This window comes from Oncorhynchus gorbuscha, linkage group LG07 (assembly GCF_021184085.1).
Source record: "Oncorhynchus gorbuscha isolate QuinsamMale2020 ecotype Even-year linkage group LG07, OgorEven_v1.0, whole genome shotgun sequence".
Taxonomy (NCBI): domain Eukaryota; kingdom Metazoa; phylum Chordata; class Actinopteri; order Salmoniformes; family Salmonidae; genus Oncorhynchus; species Oncorhynchus gorbuscha.
Window position 1 is genome coordinate 78,429,403 of NC_060179.1, and position 19,655 is coordinate 78,449,057.

At 49.6% G+C, this 19,655-nt stretch overlaps 1 protein-coding gene across 1 annotated transcript in view; it reads right to left on the reverse strand.

Moving 5' to 3' along the window:
• The window catches only part of LOC124039375 (RNA binding protein fox-1 homolog 3-like), a 128,896-nt gene that overhangs the window by 76,733 nt on the left and 32,508 nt on the right, over positions 1 to 19,655 (reverse strand). The window lies entirely within an intron of this gene.

Sequence of the window (19,655 nt, forward strand, 5' to 3'; positions counted from 1 at the left end):
AACTCTAACTCTAACAACTAACCCAACTCTAACTCTAACTCCAACTCTAACTCTCTAACTAACTCTAACTCTCTAACCCAACTCTAACTCTAACTCTAACTCTAACTCTAAACTCTAACTCTAACCCAACTCTAAGTCTAACTCTAACCCAACTCCAACCCTAACTCCAACTCTAACTCTAACTCTAACTCTAACTCTAACTCTAAGTCTAACTCTAACTCTAACTCCAACTCTAACTCTAACCCAACTCTAACTCTAACTAACCCTCTAAACTCTAACCCCAACTCTAACTCTAACTCTAACCCTAACTCTAACCCAACTCTAACTCTAACCCAACTCTAACTCTAACTCTAACTCTAACTCTAACCCAACTCTAACTCTAACTCTAACCCAACTCTAACTCTAACTCTAACCCAACTCTAACTAACTCTAACCAACTCTAACCCAACTCTAACTAACTCTAGTCAACTCTAACTCTAACTCTAACTCTAACTCTAACTCTAACAACTCTAACTCAACTAACCTCTAACTCTCTAACCTAACTCTAACCCAACTCTAACTCTAACTCTCTAACTCTAACTCTAACAACTCTAACTCTAACCCAACTCTAACTCCAACTCAACTCTAACCCAACTCTAACTCTAACCCAACTCTAACTCTCTAAAACTCTAACCCAACTCTAACTCTAACTCTAACAACTCTAACTAACTCTAACTAACTCTAACTCCAACTCTAAGTCTAACTCTAACCCAACTCTAACTCCAACTCTAACCCAACTCTAACTCTAACCCAACTCTAACTCTAACTCCTAACACAACTCTAACTCTAACTCTAACAACTCTAACTCTCTAACCCAACTCCTAACTCTAACTCTAACCCAACTCTAACCCAACTCTAACTCAACTCTAAACTCCAACTCTAACCCAACTCTAACCCAACTCTAACCCAACTCTAACTCTAACTAACTCTTTAACTCTAACTCTAACCCTCTAACTCTAAGTCTCTAACTCTAACCCCAACTCTAACCCCACTCTAACTCTAAACTCCTAACTCTAACTCTAACCCAACTCTAACCCAACTCTAACAACTCTAACCCAACTCTAACTCTAACTCTAACTCTAACTCTAACCCAACTCTAACTCTAACCCAACTCTAACTCTAACTCTAACCCAACTCTAACCCAACTCTAACTCTAACCCAACTCTAACCCAACTCTAACCCAACTCTAACCTAACTCTAACCCAACTCTAACTCTAACTCTAACTCTAACTCTAACCCAACTCTAACTCTAACCCAACTCTAAGTCTAACTCTAACCCAACTCTAAGTCTAACTCTAACCCAACTCTAACTCTAACCCAACTCTAACTCTAACCCAACTCTAACCCAACTCTAACCCAACTCTAACCCAACTCTAACCCAAGTCTAACCCAAGTCTAACCCAAGTCTAACCCAAGTCTAACCCTTTTAGAAACACAGCAGCAAAAGTGTGTCAGAACTTCAGTTGGTGTTTACGTCTGTGTATGGATGTCTGCAGAACTGTCCCCTGCCAAGTAGCCCAGTAGCCCAGGAGCCCAGTAGCCCAGGAGCCCAGTTGCCCAGTAGCCCAGGAGCCCAGTAGCTCAGTAGCCCAGGAGCCCAGTAGCCCAGGGGCCCAGTAGCCAAGGAGTCCAGTAGCCCAGTAGCCCAGGAGCCCAATAGCCCAGGAGCTCAGTAGCCCAGTAGCCCAGTAGCCAAGTAACCCAGGAGCCCAGTAGCCCAGTAACCCAGGAGACCAATAGCCCAGGAGACCAGTAGCCCAGTAACCCAGGGGCCCAGTAGCACAGTAACACAGTAGCCTAGTAGCCCATGAGCCCATTAGCACAGTAGCCAAGGAGTCCAGTAGCCTAGTAGCCCAGGAGCCCAGTAGCCCAGGGGCCCAGTAGCTCAGTAGCCAATGAGTCCAGTAGCCCAGTAGCCCAGGAGCCCAGGAGCCCAGTAACCCAGTGGTCCAGTAGCCCAGGAGACCAGTAGACCAGTAACCCAGGGGCCCAGTAGCACAGTAACACAGTAGCCTAGTAGCCCATGGGCCCAGTAGCACAGTAGGCCAGTAGTCCAGTATCTCAGGAGTCCAGTAGCCCACACCTCTCCTCTCTCTTCTCTTCACCTCTCCTCTCTCTTCTCTCCACCTCTCCTCTCTCTTCTCCCTACCCTTCTCTCCCGTCTCCACCTCTCCTCTCTCTTCTCTCCACCCTCCTCTCTCCTGTTTCCACCTCTCCCCTCTCTTCTCCCTACCCTCCTCTCTCCTGTTTCCACCTCTCCTCTCTCTTCTCTCCACCCTCCTCTCTCCCTGTTTCCACCTCTCTCTTCTCCCTACCCTCCTCTCTCCCGTCTCCACCTCTCCTCTCTCTTCTCCCTACCCTCCTCTCTCCCGTCTCCACCTCTCCTCTCTCTTCTCCCTACCCTCCTCTCTCCCGTCTCCATCTCTCCTATCTCTCCACCCTCATCTCCCGACTCCACCTCTCCTCTCCCTACCCTCCTCTCTCCTGTTTCCACCTCTCCTCTCTCTTCTCTCCACCCTCCTCTCTCCTGTTTCCACCTCTCCCCTCTCTTCTCCCTACCCTCCTCTCTCCTGTTTCCACCTCTCCTCTCTCTTCTCTCCACCCTCCTCTCTCCTGTTTCCACCTCTCTCTTCTCCCTACCCTCCTCTCTCCCGTCTCCACCTCTCCTCTCTCTTCTCCCTACCCTCCTCTCTCCCGTCTCCACCTCTCCTCTCTCTTCTCCCTACCCTCCTCTCTCCCCGTCTCCACCTCTCCTCTCTCTTCTCCCTACCCTCCTCTCTCCTGTTTCCACCTCTCTCTTCTCCCTACCCTCCTCTCTCCCGTCTCCACCTCTCCTCTCTCTTTCTCCCTACCCTCCTCTCTCCCGTCTCCATCTCTCCTATCTCTCCAACCTCATCTCCCGACTCCACCTCTCCTCTCCCTACCCTCCTCTCTCCTGTTTCCACCTCTCCTCTCTCGTCTCCCTACCCTCCTCTCTCCCGTCTCCACCTCTCCTCTCTCTTCTCCCTACCCTCCTCTCTCCCGTCTCCACCTCTCCTCTCTCTTCTCCCTACCCTCCTCTCTCCCGTCTCCATCTCTCCTATCTCTCCACCCTCATCTCCCGACTCCACCTCTCCTCTCCCTACCCTCCTCTCTCCTGTTTCCACCTCTCCTCTCTCTTCTCTCCACCCTCCTCTCTCCTGTTTCCACCTCTCCCCTCTCTTCTCCCTACCCTACCTCCTCTCTCCTGTTTCCACCTCTCCTCTCTCTTCTCTCCACCCTCCTCTCTCCTGTTTCCACCTCTCTCTTCTCCCTACCCTCCTCTCTCCCGTCTCCACCTCTCCTCTCTCTTCTCCCTACCCTCCTCTCTCCCGTCTCCACCTCTCCTCTCTCTTCTCCCTACCCTCCTCTCTCCCGTCTCCACCTCTCCTCTCTCTTCTCCCTACCCTCCTCTCTCCTGTTTCCACCTCTCTCTTCTCCCTACCCTCCTCTCTCCCGTCTCCACCTCTCCTCTCTCTTCTCCCTACCCTCCTCTCTCCCGTCTCCATCTCTCCTATCTCTCCAACCTCATCTCCCGACTCCACCTCTCCTCTCCCTACCCTCCTCTCTCCTGTTTCCACCTCTCCTCTCTCGTCTCCCTACCCTCCTCTCTCCCGTCTCCACCTCTCCTCTCTCTTCTCCCTACCCTCCTCTCTCCTGTTTCCACCTCTCTCTTCTCCCTACCCTCCTCTCTCCCGTCTCCACCTCTCCTCTCTCTTCTCCCAACCCTCCACTCTCCTGTTTCCACCTCTCCTCTCTCTTCTCTCCACCCTCCTCTCCCGTCTCCACCTCTCCTCTCTCTTCTCCCTACCCTTCTCTCCCGTCTCCACCTCTCCTCTCTCTTCTCCCTACCCTCCTCTCTCCTGTTTCCACCTCTCCTCTCTCTTCTCTCCACCCTCCTCTCTCCTGTTTCCACCTCTCTCTTCTCCCTACCCTCCTCTCTCCCGTCTCCACCTCTCCTCTCTCTTCTCCCTACCCTCCTCTCTCCCGTCTCCACCTCTCCTCTCTCTTCTCCCTACCCTCCTCTCTCCCGTCTCCATCTCTCCTATCTCTCCACCCTCATCTCCCGACTCCACCTCTCCTCTCCCTACCCTCCTCTCTCCTGTTTCCACCTCTCCTCTCTCTTCTCCCTACCCTCCTCTCTCCCGTCTCCACCTCTCCTCTCTCTTCTCCCTACCCTCCTCACTCCTGTTTCCACCTCTCTCTTCTCCCTACCCTCCTCTCTCCCGTCTCCACCTCTCCTCTCTCTTCTCCCTACCCTCCTCTCTCCCGTCTCCACCTCTCCTCTCTCTTCTCCCTACCCTCCTCTCTCCCGTCTCCATCTCTCCTATCTCTCCACCCTCATCTCCCGACTCCACCTCTCCTCTCCCTACCCTCCTCTCTCCTGTTTCCACCTCTCCTCTCTCTTCTCCCTACCCTCCTCTCTCCCGTCTCCACCTCTCCTCTCTCTTCTCCCTACCCTCCTCTCTCCTGTTTCCACCTCTCTCTTCTCCCTACCCTCCTCTCTCCCGTCTCCACCTCTCCTCTCTCTTCTCCCTACCCTCCTCTCTCCCGTCTCCATCTCTCCTATCTCTCCAACCTCATCTCCCGACTCCACCTCTCCTCTCCCTACCCTCCTCTCTCCTGTTTCCACCTCTCCTCTCTCGTCTCCCTACCCTCCTCTCTCCCGTCTCCACCTCTCCTCTCTCTTCTCCCTACCCTCCTCTCTCCTGTTTCCACCTCTCTCTTCTCCCTACCCTCCTCTCTCCCGTCTCCACCTCTCCTCTCTCTTCTCCCAACCCTCCACTCTCCTGTTTCCACCTCTCCTCTCTCTTCTCTCCACCCTCCTCTCCCGTCTCCACCTCTCCTCTCTCTTCTCCCTATCCTCCTCTCTCCTGTTTGCACCTCTCCTCTCTCTTCTCCCTACCCTCCTCTCTCCCGTCTCCACCTCTCCTCCCTACCCTCCTCTCTCCCGTCTCCATCTCTCCTATCTCTCCACCCTCATCTCCCGACTCCACCTCTCCTCTCTCTCCACCTGTCATCTCTCTACCCTCCTCTCCCCTATCTCCAACTCCCCTCTCCCCCATCCTCCTCTTCCCAGCCTTATTGTAATGATGCCACATCCTTGGTCTCCCCATAATAAGACCTTGAATCAAGTAGTTGATTTCAATAAATAAATAAACATGGTGTCCAAACAGCCGTAATACCAGCAGAGCACAGGCAAGGTCATCGTCTCACCGTGTTTTATTGCACCTCACATCGTACCTCACACCACACCACACCTCCTTGTCTGTGAGGAGGGAACACACCACGGCCTGTGAAATACTATATACTGGTACATACAGACAACAGACCTGGCGCAGCGATGCAGCACCAATCTGGAGGAGCAGAGAAGAGCCCATGCTTGTTTGTGGCCTGCCAGATAGACTGAGCCTAAATAAGCAACACGGCCCAGTGAACACGTGATTGTTCATATGTCTCCCTCAGTCCTCTCTTTTCCTCTTCCCCACCCAAAAGGACAAAAACCTATTGTTGGTAGTCTGTTGTGTGTGTGTGTGCACGTGTGTGTGTGTGTGCGTGTGCGTGTGCGTGTGCATGTGTGTGTGTGTGTGTTATTGTGTGTATGTGTGTGTGTGTGTGTATGTGTGTGTGTGTGTGTTAAGTGTGTGTGTGTATGTTTGTGGGTATGTGTTAAGTGTGTATGTTTATGTGTGTGTTAAGTGTGTGTGTGTGTGTATGTGTTAAGTGTGTGTGTGTGTTAAGTGTGTATGTGTTAAGTGTGTGTGTATGTGTTAAGTGTGTATGTGTTAAGTGTGTGTGTTTGTGTGTGCAAGTAAAACAAAAAAAATGGCTTAAAGGGCCCTTCCTGATTTGGCCTCGTTTTGAGGGGCAGTTAACCTTTGAGCATTGAATCTAGAGGGCGGGCGAATGGAATCATTAGAGACACAGCAGAATAAAGGCAAATATCCACTCTTCCTAATGACTGGGACGAAAGCAACGGTTAATTGTTGTCTACACCGGCCACATTATTTCATTCTAATTACCCTGTCAGATGGAGGGAGGGTGGGAGAGTGAGAGAGAGAGAGAGAGAGGGAGGGAGGGAGGGTGAGAGAGAGAGGAGGGAGGGAGGGAGGGAGGGAGGGAGGGTGAGAGAGAGAGGGGTGGGAGGGAGGGTGAGAGTAAGAGACAGGGTGGAAGGGAGGGTGAGAGGGAGGGTGAGAGGGAGGGTGAGGGTAAGAGAGAGGGTGGGAGGGAGGGTGAGAGAGAGAGAGAGGGAGGGTGAGAGAGAGGGAGGGAGGGAGGGAGGGAGGGAGGGTGGGAGGCTGTGTATCAGGGTGCATGGACACAAAAGTACGGACGGACGCACACACACACACACACACACACACACACACACACACACACACACACGCACACACGCACACACGCACACACGCACACACGCACACTCGCACACACAACCTTGTCCGCCTCACTCAGCAGAAGAACAATGGAATTGATCACCTGGCTTGTGGAAGAGAGAGAGAGAGAGCGGTAAAGAGAGAGGGAGCGAGAGAGGGAGGGCAGGGAGAGAGGGAGGGCAGGGAGAGAGGGAGGGCAGGGACAGAGGGAGGGCAGGGAGAGAGGGAGGGCAGGGAGAGAGGGAGGGCAGGGAGAGAGGGAGGGCAGGGAGAGAGGGAGGGCAGGGAGAGAGGGAGGGCAGGGAGAGAGGGAGGGCAGGGAGAGAGGGAGGGCAGGGAGAGAGGGAGGGCAGGGAGAGAGGGAGGGCAGGGAGAGAGACTGTTGTGTATCAGCATTTTCCCGACTCTCTAAGCAGAAGCACAATGGAATTGATAACCGAGCTGCTAGCAGAGAGAGAGAGAGAGAGAGAGAGAGAGAGAGAGAGAGAGAGAGAGAGAGAGAGAGAGACCCGAAATGCCTGTGGGGTTGATGTTATCCTAAAGTCAATTATAAAATATACAGACCACAAATTCAAATTGGCTATAGTTAAACATTTTAACATCATCCTCAGCTTTGACATATACCTCAATATTTGGAACCAAGGACTGATCACCTCAATCCACAAAAGTGGAGACAAATTTGACCCCATTTACTACCATGGGGTTTGCTGCGTCAACAGCAACCTTGGGAAAATCCTCTGCATTATCATTAACAGCAGACTCGTACATTTCCTTAGCGAAAACATTGTACGAGCAAATGTCAAATTGGCTTTTTACCAAATTACCATACGACAGACCACGTATTCACCCTGCACACCCTAATTGACAAACAAACAAACAAAAACAAAGGCAAAGTCTTCTCATGCTTTGTTGATTTCCGAAAAGCTTTTCACTCAATTTGGCATGAGGGTCCGCTATACAAACTGATGGAACACATTGCCCTTTGCCCTTTATGGTTGTGAGGTCTGGGGTCCGCTCATCAACCAAACATTCACAAAATGGGACAAACACCAAATTGAGACACTGCATGCCAAATTGTGAAAAAATATCCTCAGCGTACAACGTAGAACACCACTAAATAATACATGCAGAGCAGAATTAGGCCGATACTCGAAATCCAGGAAAGAGCCCTTCAATTCTACAACCACCTAAAAAGAAAATATTTTCAAACCTTCCATAACAAAGCCATCACTTACAGAGAGATGAACCTGGAGAAGAGTCCCCTAAGCAAGCTGGTCCTAGGGCTCTGTTCACAAAAACAAACACACCCCACTGAGCCCCAGGACAGCAACACAATTACACCAAATCACGACAAAACAAAAAGATACACATATTTCCTTCAGGTTACACAGACCCACAAAGAATTCAAAAACAAATCTAACTTGAATAAACTCCCACATCTACTGGGTGAAATACCAACATGTTCCATCACAGCAGCAAGATTTGTGACCTGTTGCCACAAGAAAAGGGCAACCAGTGAAGAACAAACACCATTGTAAATCAACCCTTCTTCATCACTTTATTCAGGCAAGCACAGCAGATTTTTCCACCTCTCCTCCAACTCATCCACCTCCCCATCCATCTCCCCTCCACCTCCCCTCCATCCCATCCACCTCCCCTCCACCCCATCCACCTCCCCTCCACCCCATCCACCTCCCCTCCACCACATCCACCTTCCCATTCACCTCATCCACATCCCCTCCACCTCATCCACCTCCCCTCCACCTCATCCACCTCCCCTCCACCTCATCCACCTTCCCTCCACCTCATCCACCTCCCCTCCACCACCTCCCCTCCACCTCATCCACCTCCCTCCACCTCATCCACCTCCCCTCCACCTCATCCATCTTCCCTCCACCTCCCCATCCACCTCATCCACCTCCACCTCCACCTCCCCTCCAACTCATCCACCTCCCCTCCACCTCAACCAACTCCCCTCCACCTCCCCTCCCACTCCCCTCCACCTCATCCACCTCCCCATCCACCTCCAACTCATCCATCTCCCCTCCACCTCCCCTCCACCTCATCCCCCTCCCCATCCACCTCATCCACCTCCAACTCATTCACCTCCCCTCCACCTCATTCACCTCCCCTCCACCTCATTCACCTCCCCATCCACCTCATCCACCTCCACCTCCCCTCCAACTCATCCACCTCCCCTCCACCTCCCCTCCCACTCCACCTCATCCACCTCATCCACCTCCCCTCCAACTCATCCACCTCCCCTCCACCTCCCCTCCCACTCCACCTCATCCACCTCATCCACCTCCCCTCCACCTCATCCACCTCCCCTCCACCTCATCCACCTCCCCTCCACCTCATCCACCTCCCCTCCATCTCATCCACCTCCCATCCATCCACCTTCCCATCCACCTAATCCACCTCCCCTCCACCTCATCCACCTCCCCTCCACCTCATCCACCTCCCCTCCACCTCATCCACCTTCCCATCCACCTCATCCACCTCCCCTCCACCTCATCCAACTCCCCTCTACCTCATCCACCTTCCCATCCACCTCATCCACCTCCCCTCCACCTCATCCACCTCCCCATCCACCTCATCCACCTTCCCATCCACCTCATCCTCCTCCCCTCCACCTCATCCACCTTCCCATCCACCTCATCCACCTCCCCTCCACCTCATCCACCTCCCCTCCACCTCCCCTCCCACTCCCCTCCATCTCATCCACCTCCCCATCCACCTCCAACTCATCCATCTCCCCTCCACCTCCCCTCCACCTCATCCACCTCCAACTCATCCATCTCCCCTCCACCTCCCCTCCACCTCATCCACCTCCCCATCCACCTCATCCACCTCCAACTCATCCACCTCCCCTCCACCTCATTCACCTCCCCATCCACCTCATCCATCTCCACCTCCCCTCCAACTCATCCACCTCCCCTACACCTCCCCTCCCACTCCACCTCATCCACCTCATCCACCTCCCTCCACCTCATCCACCTCCCCTCCACCTCATCCACTTCCCCTTCACCTCATCCACCTCCCTCCATCTCATCCACCTTCCCATCCACCTCATCCACCTTCCAATCCACCTCATCCACCTCCCTCCACCTCATCCACCTCCCCTCCACCTCATCCACCTCGTCCACCTCCCCTCCACCTCATCCACCTCCCCTCTACCTCATCCACCTTCCCATCCACCTCATCCACCTCCCCTCCACCTCATCCACCTCCCCTCTACCTCATCCACCTTCCCATCCACCTCATCCCGCTCCCCTCCACCTCATCCACCTCCCCTCTACCTCATCCACCTTCCCATCCACCTTCCCATCCACCTCATCAACCTTCCCATCCACCTCATCAACCTCCCTCCACCTCATCCACCTCCCTCCACCTCATCCACCTCCCCTCCACCTCATCCACCTCCCCTCCACCTCATCCACCTCCCTCCACCTCATCCACCTCCCCTCTACCTCATCCACCTTCCCTCTACCTCATCCACCTTCCCTCCACCTCATCCACCTCCCATCCACCTTCCCATCCACCTCATCCACCTCCCTCCACCTCATCCACCTCCCTCCACCTCATCCAACTCCCCTCCACCTCATCCACCTCCCCTCCACCTCATCCACCTCCCCTCCACCTCATCCACCTCCCCTCTACCTCATCCACCTTCCCTCTACCTCATCCACCTCCCCTCCACCTCATCCACCTCATCCACCTCCCCTCCACCTTCCCTCCACCTTCCCTCCACCTTCCCTCCACCTTCCCTCCACCTTCCCTCCACCTCATCCACCTCATCCACCTCCCCTCCACCTCCCCTCCACCTCATCCACCTCCTCACATTAATCCATTGTCTCACAGCTGTTGCTTCGTATCCTCCCATAGTGAATGACTGGTTTAGCCCAACACAGACTGGAGAAGCTAATGATGCTAACGGTTTATACCTGTTCTAATGGGCCTGTGCTAATGGGCCTGTGCTAATGGGCCTGGGGTGCAGATTAAATGTACTATAAACAACATTTTTTTTCTCTGTCTGTCTGTCTCTCTGTGTGTGTGCGAGAGAGAGAGAGAGAAAGAGAAAGAGAAAGAGAAAGAGAAAGAGAGAGAGAGAACTGCTCCCTGACAGGCTAATGACACAGTCTTCTTTTACTAAATAAACACTGTAGTAAATGAACTTTAATCAGCCCACTAATGAATTGGCATCAAGGGGAGACTACAATAGAAGCTTTAGCTGTCCTATCTATCCCCTTCTGATACCATTACTGCTCATATGTTCATCTCTACACTGATGTGTTATTGTAAATTACATGGATGAGTTATAATTGCACACTATCTGAAAGGCCAAATGGTGGCAGATCCGAGAAAGCAGGATGGAATGGAGCCTTATGGAATAGAATGTCAGTAGCTTCCGACTGACATGATTCCCTGTTCTGTTGGAATGCTGCTGCAGCATGATGGAAGGATGGGGGCTCTACCTGGAAGGCTTCTGCAGCATGATGGAAGGATGGGGGCTCTACCTGGAAGGCTGCTGCAGCATGATGGAAGGATGGGGGCTCTACCTGGAAGGCTGCGGCTTCTAGAAGAGGTGATTAGGTAGATGAAGGAAGGATGGGGGCTCTACCTGGAAGGCTGTGGCTTCTAGAAGAGGTGATTAGGTAGATGAAGGAAGGATGGGGGCTCTACCTGGAAGGCTGCTGCTTCTAGAAGAGGTGATTAGGTAGATGAAGGAAGGATGGGGGCTCTACCTGGAAGGCTGCTGCTTCTAGAAGAGGTGATTAGGTAGATGAAGGAAGGATGCGGGCTCTACCTGGAAGGCTGCTGCTTCTAGAAGAGGTGATTAGGTAGATGAAGGAAGGATGGGGGCTCTACCTGGAAGGCTGCTGCTTCTATAAGAGGTGATTAGGTAGATGAAGGAAGGATGGGGGCTCTACCTGGAAGGCTGCTGCTTCTAGAAGAGGTGATTAGGTAGATGAAGGAAGGATGGGGGCTCTACCTGGAAGGCTGCTGCTTCTAGAAGAGGTGATTAGGTAGATGAAGGAAGGATGGGGGCTCTACCTGGAAGGCTGCTGCTTCTAGAAGAGGTGATTAGGTAGATGAAGGAAGGATGGGGGCTCTACCTGGAAGGCTGCTGCTTCTAGAAGAGGTGATTAGGTAGATGAAGGAAGGATGGGGGCTCTACCTGGAAGGCTGCTGCTTCTAGAAGAGGTGATTAGGTAGATGAAGGAAGGATGGGGGCTCTACCTGGAAGGCTGCTGCTTCTAGAAGAGGTGATTAGGTAGATGAAGGAAGGTATCATTAAATGTCCATTAGCGAACCCCTGATGTACGTCTCGCTTCTCGAGAGAAACACACACACACACACACACACACACACACACACACACACACACACACACACACACACACACACACACACACACACACACACACACACACACACACACACACACACACACACACACACACACACACACACACAGATATACAGGAGCTCTGTCTACACACACACAGATATACAGGAGCTCCGTCTACGCACACACACACACCTGGGCCAAGGGAGTGTGTCTGGGGGAGGTGTGTGTGTGATGTACAGTAAGGACTTGTTTAAGAGCCACTCTGGGACTGGGATGGAAAGAACCCTCTTTGGTGTGTATTTGTGTGTGTGTGTGTGTGTGTGTGTGTGTGTGTGTGTGTGTGTGTGTGTGTGTGTGTGTGTGTGTGTGTGTGTGTGTGTGTGTGTGTGTGTGTGTGTGTGTGTGGTGTGTATGTGTGTATGTCTGTGTGTGTATGCTACAGTAAGGATTCATTTTAGACCCTACCTCCAGGAGAGTGACTGTAAGGACCCTCTTGCGGCTGGCTTTCTAAGTGCCTGGTTATTAATTAAACATAGCGACGGCACTGGGGACATTATATTAGCCTGTTTCTCTCAGTGTGGTGCAAAATGAACAGGCTTCTGAAGCGACTGGGGCACAGCTGGTGTCTAGTGGAAGCCATCCCGGCTCTCTGTGTCATGCTGTATACAAGTGCTCCTTGGAAATCGGAATTAACAAAGGTTTTCAGGAACTGACTTGGGACAGAACCTCATTGATACTGTATCCCTGAAGCATGGTGTTTTGTAATTTGTCATTTGTAATCTCATATTTCAGATCATTCCAAGATATGAAAGCAAAAACAGCATTCTGGAGTTTCCCTGTCCAATAGTTTAGGAGTTTTCCTGTCCGATAGTTTAGGAGTTTCCCTGTCCAATAGTTTAGGAGTTTCCCTGTCCAATAGTTTAGGAGTTTCCCTGTCCAATAGTTTAGGAGTTTCCCTGTTGGATAGTTTAGGAGTTTCCCTGTTGGATAGTTTAGGAGTTTCCCTGTTGGATAGTTTAGGAGTTTCCCTGTTGGATAGTTTAGGAGTTTCCCTGTTGGATAGTTTAGGAGTTTCCCTGTTGGATAGTTTAGGAGTTTCCCTGTTGGATAGTTTAGGAGTTTCCCTGTCCGATAGTTTAGGAGTTTCCCTGTCCGATAGTTTAGGAGTTTCCCTGTTGGATAGTTTAGGAGTTTCCCTGTTGGATAGTTTAGGAGTTTCCCTGTTGGATAGTTTAGGAGTTTCCCTGTCCAATAGTTTAGGAGTTTCCCTGTCCAATAGTTTAGGAGTTTCCCTGTCCAATAGTTTAGGAGTTTCCCTGTCCAATAGTTTAGGAGTTTCCCTGTCCAATAGTTTAGGAGTTTCCCTGTTGGATAGTTTAGGAGTTTCCCTGTTGGATAGTTTAGGAGTTTCCCTGTCCAATAGTTTAGGAGTTTCTGATATTCTGAGAGAGCTATCTAATTCTTTAATGGTAAAGGAGGCCGTAATGCATGCAGGGAGGTCTCAAGCCCTCTGTGATATATGTGAGGTAAGCGTTGGCATCTGTTCCGAAAGGCACCCTATTCCCTATATAGTGCATTACTTTAGACCAGGGCCCTATTCCCTATATAGTGCATTACTTTAGACCAGGGCCCTATTCCCTATATAGTGCATTACTTTAGACCAGGGCCCTATTCCCTATATAGTGCATTACTTTAGACCAGAACCCTATTCCCTATATAGTGCATTACTTTAGACCAGGGCCCTATTCCCTATATAGTGCATTACTTTAGACCAGGGCCCTATTCCCTATATAGTGCATTACTTTAGACCAGGGCCCTATTCCCTATATAGTGCATTACTTTAGACCAGGGCCCTATTCCCTATATTGTGCATTACTTTAGACCAGGGCCCTATTCCCTATATAGTGCATTACTTTAGACCAGGGCCCTATTCCCTATATTGTGCATTACTTTAGACCAGGGCCCTATTCCCTATATAGTGCATTACTTTAGACCAAGGCCCTATTCCCTATATTGTGCATTACTTTAGACCAGGGCCCTATTCCCTATATAGTGCATTACTTTAGACCAGGGCCCTATTCCCTATGTAGTACATTACTTTAGACCTGGGCCCTATTCCCTATGTAGTACATTACTTTAGACCTGGGCCCTATTCCCTATGTAGTGCACAACTTTTTACTAGGGCCCTATTCCCTATGTAGTGCACAACTTTTTACTCGGGCCCATATGCATTTGGTTGAAAGTAGTTAGGTTAAATTTTAAATGTAAAACAAAAACTCAAATAGTTTTCCATTTGGGACATAGACATTGAGAATAGAGATTTCCCAACACGTCGTTGTGAGAATGAGAGAATTGAATCCGTGAAATGGTGCTTTGAATCCCAATTACCATTAAGCCCTCACACTCATCGCTTTAATTTCCTCCTAAATGTGTTTCTCTAATTATGAATTAAAATAAAATAAGGTTGGCTAATGAAACCATTTCATCGTTTCTTTGTATTCATTTCTCTTTATGTGCGTCTGTCTGTACAGTAGCACCCGACGACACAGCTAAGAGTTCTTCTCTTTATGTGCGTCTGTCTGTACAGTAGCACCCGACGACACAGCTAAGAGTTCTTCTCTTTATGTGCGTCTGTCTGTACAGTAGCACCCGACGACACAGCTAAGAGTTCTTCTCTTTATGTGCGTCTGTCTGTACAGTAGCACCCGCTAAGAGTTCTTCTCTTTATGTGCGTCTGTCTGTACAGTAGCACCCGACGACACAGCTAAGAGTTCTTCTCTTTATGTGTGTCTGTCTGTACAGTAGCACCCGACGACACAGCTAAGAGTTCTTCTCTTTATGTGCGTCTGTCTGTACAGTAGCACCCGACGACACAGCTAAGAGTTCTTCTCTTTATGTGCGTCTGTCTGTACAGTAGCACCCGACGACACAGCTAAGAGTTCTTCTCTTTATGTGCGTCTGTCTGTACAGTAGCACCCGACTGACACAGCTAAGAGTTCTTCTCTTTATGTGCGTCTGTCTGTACAGTAGCACCCGACGACACAGCTAAGAGTTCTTCTCTTTATGTGCGTCTGTCTGTACAGTAGCACCCGACGACACAGCTAAGAGTTCTTCTCTTTATGTGCGTCTGTCTGTACAGTAGCACCCGACGACACAGCTAAGAGTTCTTCTCTTTATGTGCGTCTGTCTGTACAGTAGCACCCGACGACAGCTTCTTTTACCCGTACAGTACACAGCTAAGAGTTCTTCTCTTTATGTGCGTCTGTCTGTACAGTAGCACCCGACGACACAGCTAAGAGTTCTTCTCTTTATGTGCGTCTGTCTGTACAGTAGCACCCGACGACACAGCTAAGAGTTCTTCTCTTTATGTGCGTCTGTCTGTACAGTAGCACCCGACGACACAGCTAAGAGTTCTTTTTTATGTGCGTCTGTCTGTACAGTAGCACCCGACGACACAGCTAAGAGTTCTTCTCTTTATGTGCGTCTGTCTGTACAGTAGCACCCGACGACACAGCTAAGAGTTCTTCTCTTTATGTGCGTCTGTCTGTACAGTAGCACCCGACGACACAGCTAAGAGTTCTTCTCTTTATGTGCGTCTGTCTGTACAGTAGCACCCGACGACACAGCTAAGAGTTCTTCTCTTTATGTGCGTCTGTCTGTACAGTAGCACCCGACGACACAGCTAAGAGTTCTTCTCTTTATGTGCGTCTGTCTGTACAGTAGCACCCGACGACACAGCTAAGAGTTCTTCTCTTTATGTGCGTCTGTCTGTACAGTAGCACCCGACGACACAGCTAAGAGTTCTTCTCTTTATGTGCGTCTGTCTGTACAGTAGCACCCGACGACACAGCTAAGAGTTCTTCTGAGATGTCGGTTTCATTTTATTCCTGATGAGGACCTAAATTGTCACAATAAGGACCGTTAAAAGGAAGCTTTCAATTGTTGTGTTCCCCTGATTATAACCTCCTCGTGTGTTGCAATGCCTCGCCATTGCTTGGCTTTCTCTATAATGTTCTAATATCCCCTTTCTGCTATAATGGAAAGAAATTCCATTTCATATAATATCTGGCTATTGCCTTTGTTTGCATTGTGGTGGTGCTCAAACGGAGTCTTAATGGCACATTGAGCCAGTCGCTCATTGCTGCATTTAAAGGCAATGGGAGAGAGTGGCACTGGAGCCCATTGTGGGGATGGCAAAGCCCTGATGGATTCTGGGCCGCAGTGCTTCAGCTCTGCCCACAACAATCAATCCTTGAGACTGGACCATCGACAAAGAGGAGGAGTGTGTGTGTGTGCTGTGTGTGTGTGTGTGTGCTGTGTGTGCTGTGTGTGCTGTGTGTGCTGTGTGTGCTGTGTGTACTGTGTGTACTGTGTGTGCGTGTGGACTCTGACAAGATGACATGTCCCTCGTATCCTGTCCCACCACCCTGGAGACAATTGAACAACCACAACTAACTAACTAACCAAACTGCTCAACTGCCTTGTCTGTGACTGAAGTATCGAACCAAAAAAAAAAAAAAACTTTTCAAGCCTTAACTTTCCCGTGAAACTGATTGGACAGTTTGAGGTTCCAAGTGTCTAAAGTACAACAAAAAAAGGGCAAAAAATGTGACTTTGTTTGGACTTGTCCGAGCCCGGTCCTCCTCTTCAGGGTCTGTGTCAGTGTAGTCCTCCAGACAACAGGGTAAGACGCATTCTGAGCATCGCTGATTGTAGTGAATTCTCCCAGATTGTCTGTCTCTTCCAATCCCTCGCTCCTCTCTCAGTGTCTCTGGTTAATTGTGGTGCAGAACTCAGTGCCTTGGAGACTTCACTAAGTGACCGGGGAGTGTTACTGGGGAGTTAGAGGACCAGGCTTCACACACACACACACACACACACACACACACACACACACACACACACACACACACACACACACACACACACACACACACACACACACACACACACACACACACACACACACACACACACACACACACACACACACACACAATCTGCCCCTGACTGGATCCTGTCACCCTACACACACCTAATGAGGATAAAGTCCTTTTTAACCACAGTGCTGAGGAACACCATTAATCGTGTCTCCATTGCGGGACCCTTCCATCTCCTCTACCTCTCCCCACATCAAGGCCTCCGATTCTGGGCACGGCCACGGGGACAGGCACTGCTCGCCATGGAACAAAGTCCTGGTCGAAATGGAGCAAATGTTCGGCTCCATTTGAGAACCAGGAGACGGGAGAAATGTCCAGCCTGTTATGGTTTTAAATAATACAGCGTAGTAGACTATATGTATTGGTTGCCATTAGTAACACTGTACTGTTTAAAGAGAGGCATTTTAACAAGCTGTAGAGCAACAAACACCATGGGTTGATCTTTCTCTCTCTCTCTGCATGTTGTTTGTTTATGTTCTCGCTCTGTCGTTGTTTCTTTGTGACGTAGAAGTCCGTCACTGGCCGCGGGCAGCATTTGGTTCTTTAACGCACACACATATTCATCACTCCTCCCTGCGCCATGATAAGTTAACAATGTGGGTCGACACACAAATTAACTTCTGTCTTGGTGCATGCATTTCACACTTGTCAATGTTCATATTTGAGAGATACAATAATTATTATACTTATCAATGTTGTGGAGCGATCTCCCTTCTGTGTACTCCCCGTCTCTCTGTTTCTTCTACTCACATTATCTCCCTTCTGTGTACTCCCCGTCTCTCTGTTTCTTCTACTCACATTATCTCCCTTCTGTGTACTACCCTTCTCTCTGTTTCTTCTACTCACACTATCTCCCTTCTCTCTGTTTCTTCTACTCACATTATCTCCCTTCTCTCTGTTTCTTCTACTCACATTATCTCCCTTCTCTCTGTTTCTTCTACTCAAATTATCTCCCTTCTCTCTGTTTCTTCTACTCAATTATCTCCCTTCTCTCTGTTTCTTCTACTCACATTATCTCCCTTCTCTCTGTTTCTTCTACTCAAATTATCTCCCTTCTCTCTGTTTCTTCTACTCACATTATCTCCCTTCTCTCTGTTTCTTCTACTCACATTATCTCCCTTCTCTCTGTTTCTTCTACTCACATTATCTCCCTTCTCTCTGTTTCTTCTACTCCCTTCTATCTCCCTTCTCTCTGTTTCTTCTACTCCCTTCTATCTCCCTTCTCTCTGTTTCTTCTACTCACATTATCTCACTTCTCTCTGTTTCTTCTACTCACATTATCTCCCTTCTCTCTGTTTCTTCTACTCACATTATCTCCCTTCTCTCTGTTTCTTCTACTCACATTATCTCCCTTCTCTCTGTTTCTTCTACTCCCTTCTATCTCCCTTCTCTCTGTTTCTTCTACTCCCTTCTATCTCCCTTCTCTCTGTTTCTTCTACTCACATTATCTCACTTCTCTCTGTTTCTTCTACTCACATTATCTCACTTCTCTCTGTTTCTTCTACCACTTCTATCTCCCTTCTCTCTGTTTCTTCTACTCACACTATCTCCCTTCTGTGTACTCCCCTTCTCTGTTTCTTCTTATCATCTAACATTATGTGGGAGTAAGAACTGACTCTGTGCTCTATGAGGACTTCTTGGTCATTTTGTTGGCATTTTAAACAACATGACTGAGTTGCAGTAGTTGGTACTCCAACTTATTTTCGTTATTTAACATTTATTTAACTAGGCAAGTCAGTTTAGAACAAATTCTTATTTAGAAGGGCGGCCTACCGGGCAACAGTGGGTTTAACTTCCTTGTTCAACGCTCTAACCACTAGGCTATCTGCCGCCCCAAGCAGTGGGTAGTTATGAGTGGGTACATAGGAGTGGGTAGTTAGGAGTGGGTAGTTATGAGTGGGTAGTTAGGAGTGGGTAGTTAGGAGTGGGTACATAGGAGTGGGTACATAGGAGTGGGTACATAGGAGTGGGTTCTTAGGAGTGGGTACCTAGGAGTGGGTACCTAGGAGTGGGTACCTAGGAGTGGGTACCTAGGAGTGGGTACATAGGAGTGGGTAGTTAGGAGTGGGTTCTTAGGAGTGGGTAGTTAGGAGTGGGTACATAGGAGTGGGTAGTTAGGAGTGGGTACATAGGAGTGGGTAGTTAGGAGTGGGTAGTTAGGAGTGGGTACATAGGAGTGGGTACATAGGAGTGGGTACCTAGGAGTGGGTACCTAGGAGTGGGTACTTAGGAGTGGGTACTTAGGAGTGGGTAGTTAGGAGTGGGTACCTAGGAGTGGGTACCTAGGAGTGGGTACCTAGGAGTGGGTACATAGGAGTGGGTACATAGGAGTGGGTAGTTAGGAGTGGGTAGTTAGGAGTGGGTAGTTAGGAGTGGGTACATAGGAGTGGGTAGTTAGGAGTGGGTAGTTAGGAGTGGGTAGTTAGGAGTGGGTACATAGGAGTGGGTACATAGGAGTGGGTACCTAGGAGTGGGTACATAGGAGTGGGTAGTTAGGAGTGGGTAGTTAGGAGTGGGTACATAGGAGTGGGTACCTAGGAGTGGGTACATAGGAGTGGGTAGTTAGGAGTGGGTACATAGGAGTGGGTACATAGGAGTGGGTACATAGGAGTGGGTAGTTAGGAGTGGGTACAAGATGCCTATTGGGCTGTAAAGCCAGAAGTGAAGGAAACAGCCTGAGACCAACAGGGTTAGAGATCTATAGAACGGGCCAGTCCTAAATTCCTCCAGGAACAAAAAGGATTAAATAAGTAAGAACAAGTTGCCGCAAACAACTGCTACAGGGTCAGATGTTAACTTCTTCCTTTCACAAAGCAGAGAATAAAACTACATTTCTAGAATCATACTGTAATTCTAGAACATTCCTGTGATTGAACAGTGTTCTGTTCTGAGAACTGCTGCAGGGTCAGATGTTAACTTCGT